Raw genomic sequence first — 5,995 nt, forward strand, 5'->3', positions numbered from 1 at the left:
TGCAATGTAGCTCCCATTGTTCCATGTCATCAAAATATCATATACATATACCACAAGATATACAATTGTTTTGCCAACTTTCTTGACAAACAAAGTTGCATCATCAAGATCATAATGTTTGAAATTGAGTTTCAGAAGATGCTAAATTAATTTTTCATACCAGGCTCGCGGTGCTTGTTTGAGGCCATACAAGTATTTCACAAGTTTGCATACTTTATGTTCATGTCCTTTCACAACAAATCCTTCAGGCTAGGACATAAAGACATTCTATTTTAGATCTCCATTCGAGAAAGCAATTTTTACATCCATTTGATGGACTTTCCAACCGTTCTGAGCTGCTAGGGCAAAGAGTGTCCGGATGGTAGCCCATTTTGTTGTGGGGGAAAAAGTCTCCTCATAATCAACCCCTTCCTTCTGTGAAAAACCTTTTGCCACAAGCCTAGCTTTGTGCTTTTCAAGTGATCCATCAGCTTTATACTTGTTCTTGTAGACCCACTTGCAGTCAATTGGTTTGGTTCCCAATGGAGGATCAACCAGCTTCCAAGTGTCATTCTTTATCAAGGCATCATACTCCTTTTGCATCTTTCCATTCATCATGAGAAGTGGCTTATTTGAAGGAATTTGATTCAAAATTTGTAGACAAATTCAATTCACAATCATAAGAAACATCCATATCAACAAGTGAATCAGAGTCATCTACATCACCTCCATTTTTCTGGGTTGAATTTCTTGTTCCTATCTTTCCAACCTCAATAGGATGAACACTTTCAAGTGTCTTTGTTAGCCACTTTGGGGGACCTTTCTGAGATGGTCCAGGCTACTTGGTTGATTGAGTTGGGACTGAATCAAGATTGAGTCTCCCAATTCTGTCAATCACATCACTCAAAGTATCATTAGTAGTTGGAGTTTCATGGGGGGGAGAGAGTACTTCAGAAGAAGATTCCACACGTTGATCTAGTATAGGAATCCGCCCTTCAGGATGTGGAATCTGATTATCAAATTCTTGAAATGATTTTGCATTTGCGAATCTATCCAAGCAATCAAGTTTCCGCTCAACAACATTGTCAGGTTTGGATGATTTAAGAAAGATTACATCTCTAGATACAATAAACTTTTTATTGACTTCATCATAGAGACTACATGCTTTGGAGGTGTTTGAATACCCCAAGAAGATACACTTACGAATCCTTGCACCAAGTTTGTTTCTATGTACCTTTGGTATCAAGGAAAATAGGTGGAACCAAAGACCCTAAGATGCTTTACCGAATGAATGTGCCCATACCACATTTCATAAGGAGTCTTCTTTCTAATAGAATTAGATGGACATCTATTCTTTACATAAACAACACATAGAATTGCATCAGCCCAAAACATCAATTTTACATTCTTGAAAAACATCATGGAGCGTACCATATTTAAGATTGTCCTATTCATTTTTTCAACTACTCTGTTCTGTTGGGGATTATAAGGCACAGTTGTTTGATGTTTGATCCTGTGTTGGCAAAGATAGTTTTCAAATTCATTTGAAGTGTATTCTTTTCCATTATCAGTGCGAATAGAGCCAATATGAGATTGTGCATCATTTTCAATCCATGTACGAAAGTTCTTGAATGTTTGAAAAGCATCAGATTTGTTCTTCAATACATAAACCCAACACATTCAGGTGTAGTCATCAATAAATGTCATCATATATTTATTTCCATTTGCAGAAGGAACAGGCATTGGACCACATAAATATGAATGAATGAGTTCAAGTTTTCTATGTGTTCTGGAATGTGAATCATGAAAAGATTGTTTGCTATGCTTTCCTAGAATGCAAGCATCACATTGCTTAAGTTTCCTAGGAATTGTAGGCAAACCAATAACACCCTTTTTCTTCAACAAGTGGAGGTTGTCATAGTTCAAGTGTCCAAATCTAGCATGTCATAATAAACTTGATGGAAATGTACCTTCATCATAATGAGAATTGTATGAGAAATTTTGTGCATGAGCAGAGGTACCTTGCAGCTTGAGAATCCTTTCTTCTTCTATCCCCATCATGACAAGTGAGTGATCCAATGCTTTTCACCTCAACCTTGCCATCAAACATATGAATGGAGTGTCCTTGCTTGCGGATGTGGACCAAGGATAGCAAGTTTATCCTCAACTGTGGGAGATATAAAACATCATGCAGAAGAAAGTTTGGAAGACCAGGCAATTTAAGCCTGATTGTGCCAAGCCCAGATGGCTTGAGTTTTGATTTGTCTACAAAGTATACTACTCCATCAACATTGTCAGTAAATTATTCAAAAAAATCTCTTCTAAAAGTCATGTGGTAAGTTGCTCTAAAATCAAGCAACCAATCATTTTTCCAAGAAGCATGTGAAGCATTAAATAAGTCTTCATTTACTCCAATATTACAGTGTGCCACAACATAGTGAGCGGATTCAAGTGCTTTACCTTTCTCTTTGTCATTAGTTTTACCTTTGGGTTGGTTTCTTTCCTACTCAATTCTATCCCAAGGCAACTTGAATGTGGATGCATCATGTGATCCATCTCTATTGCAACGTATGCAATGAAAATCTAACTTTTCTCCTTGAGAGTGTCTACCCATCCCCCCCCGCCTCTGAAATTTCTTCTTACTCTTCCTCTTCGACCACCTCTTCCTCTAGAAGAATCTTGAGCAAGGTTCTTCTCTCTATGTTCAAGACACACAACCTCTTCAGAAGACTGAGGAGTTGTCTTCTTCCCAAAAGCTTTCTCTCTTTTAGAAATTTTTTTCACAAGGGAGTCAAAGGTAATTTCTTTGAGGTTTCCATTTGCTTGCAATGACTCAAGATAGTTTGAGTTAGTGGGATAAAGTGCCTTGACAAAATCTATCAGAGGAATGTCCAGTTCAACATTAGTGACTTTGATATCATGCATAATAGATTTTACTTCTAATGCAAGAGAAAGAGGATCGTCATTTTTTAATTCAAGGCTGAACAATTTAATCATGAGTTGAAAAATTTCAAGTGCAGAGTGTGAATCATAGAGTTCCTTCAGTTTTTGTAAGGCTTCGAAAGAATTTGAAAATGGCGAAATATGGCGACTCACCTCTTCATTTACTGATGCTGCAATCAAGGCATAAGCCTTGCTTTTCTTATTTTCCCAAATGGAAAATTCCTTGTCAGAGGTAGGTTGTTCTGGTTCTTTTTCTCCATCTCCAACACACACTCCTTTCCACAACTCATTAAAAAGAGAGTGTGTTTGATTTTCCGTGACCATTCTGGATAGTTCTCCTTGCCGGTGAGAACCACTCCCATAATAGATAATAATGAATGCATTTTAAAAATCTGTGTACTGTAAAAAATACTTCTACTGCCAATGTAAAAAATTTGCACCTCTAGTGTTAAAAAATGCAGTTCTGGTGTAAGATTTGGAAAAAAAAATCACTTTGATATATAGGACATAGGTATTTTGTGGGGGAGGTATTGTATGGGGGAGGGGTTATATAGGGGGAGGTAGTATATGGGGGACGTGTTAATGCACGAGGTTATAACTATCAGGGTTATGAACCAGGGGAGGTATTAACTATGTATTGACTAGAGGCGAGAGTGTTATATAACATAGGTAGGAGTATTAACTGTGAGGAGGAGTTACGATATAACAAAGGTGTTATATGTATAGTTGAATTGAGGCTTCTGTGATCCATAATAGTTGAAAGAATAACTTCGGCGTAAATCACATGTAGACAAATGTTTGTCTACATGTGATTTACGCCGAAGTTATTCTTTCAAGTGTTATATGTATGTCAGAGTATACATTATAACTAGGAGCAGAGTATGGTATGGCGGGTTGGTAACCGAGAGTCGAGCGGTTTGTTTCAATACAAACAGAAGAAGGTGTGGACAGGATTGTGGTATGGCGGATATACGTTATAACCAGACCCACAGTACGTTATATCTCGGGTATTTGGTTACCACCAACGCATCAATATTCAACGGAGCCAATGGACAACGTGAGGTGAGAGGTGTTAATGAAGGTATAGGTCAAGCCAGCATACAACATAACATGAATGTGAGAAGCCAACATTCAACGTAACATATGGGAGCAGAGGTATGCGTTCAATAGTCAAATGAATTGTGACTGTCGGGCCAGCACAGGTGAATGCACAGAACATAATCTAATTCAATGTATTACAGTGGTATGGACATCATTCAATGGAGTAATACCACAACATTCGACATAATACAATACCACAACGAAGTAATACCACAACGGAGTAACACCAGTGATACAATACGCAGGTTATATAAAACATTTAACATATCCCAAACCTCAACGCAGTCACAATCACAGCGCCTTCGGTCGACTGGTTGTTCTCACCGCACCAATGTACATGAATCCTCCACAGCTTTCAATCCTTCCTCTATTCCACACAAATATTGGAGCAATGGTAGAGGTGTTAGTTCTGCAAAGGATGCAGAACATAGGCAAAATGGGCAGAATAGGTAGAATGGGAGTTACAAAGTAGAGGGAGGCCAAAAATGGTGTTGGCTCTGATACCATGTCAGGCCAGGAGGTAACTCCTCAAATGAGAATCTGTTTATTCATTTAGGTTGTTCATAGTTATATACATGAGGGAGTGACTCTTGAGTTTCATCTCCCGATGACTCTTCATTTTCTCTTATTAATTATTTACACTATTTACAATTGTTCACCCAATCCCTATGATTAGGTGTCAACATCCCCCCCCCTAATCTGAAAGGATGTTGATGGGTCCAAGCATTGTTCTGAATCTTTCAAGCTTTTCTCTTCCAAGTGCTTTGGTGAAGATGTTTGCAATCTACTCATTAATGGAACAATGGCGAAGATGGATTGTTTTGGCCTCAACATGATGTCGAATGAGATGATATTTTGTATTGATGTGCCTCGTTCGATCATGGAACTTTGGGTTCTTGGCCAACTTTATTGCAAAGGTATTGACAATCATGAGTGGAGTCGAGTGTACTTGTTTTACTTGCAAATCTTCCAAAATTTTCCTAAGCCACACAAATTTCTTTTGTTGCCTTAGCTGTTGCCACATATTCTGCCTCTATTGTGGAATCCGCTGGAACTGATTGTTTGCGTGAACTCTCTAGGAGACAACTCCTGATCCAAGACTCATAACATAACCAGAAGTAGATACCCCAGTTTATTAATAATAAATAATAATAATTTTTAAAAAGGTCAAAGCTTTTCTAATAGTTAAATTTATTCTATAAGATTATTTTATCTTTAAAACAAGAGAATGTTAAGTATTCTATTGACTAATTTATGTAGATGTATATCTTTAATTGTTCACTTTATAAAAATGTATATGTTTTCTTGAAATAAGTTAACCAATTTAATTTATTTTATCTTAAATTTTACCATAATCACTGTAATAGCTTTATTTTATTTATTTTATTTTAAATTATTCTTTGGTTACAAAAATAAATTATTTTATTTAATTAACACACCTTTGAATTGACTAAAATTTTGACCATAAAACTTTATTATTACAAACTTTGACTATAAAACTTTGATTTAATTAGCTACAATTTTGACCACAATTAATTTATGTAAATGTATATCTTCTATGGTTTACTTTATAAAAGTGTATATATTTTCATAAAATAAGTTAGTAAGTAAACAAACTGAATTCATTTTATCTTAAATTTTAGCATAATTACTGTTTACTTTATTTCTTTTATTTTAAATTATTTCTCAAAACTCCGCAAAATTTTCTCTGAAAAAAACTCTTAAAAAATATTTTATTTAATTAATTAACGAAAACTTTTAGTTGACTAAAAATTTTAGCATAAAAAAATTGTTATTACAAACTTACTTCGGCTATAAAGAACTCCAATTTAATTAACCAACCACAAAAAAATTGTTATTGCAAATGCTAATCCATTTTAACCGAATAGAAAATAAAAACTTTATTTTTTATTAATAAAAATTAAATTCGCCTACCCATCTACTAAAACAGATATATACCCTAATTAAAATA

Source organism: Pinus tabuliformis, chromosome Q (genome assembly GCF_031772625.1).
Source record: "Pinus tabuliformis cultivar Carrire ecotype Pingquan chromosome Q, CPIR1, whole genome shotgun sequence".
NCBI classification, from domain to species: domain Eukaryota; kingdom Viridiplantae; phylum Streptophyta; class Pinopsida; order Pinales; family Pinaceae; genus Pinus; species Pinus tabuliformis.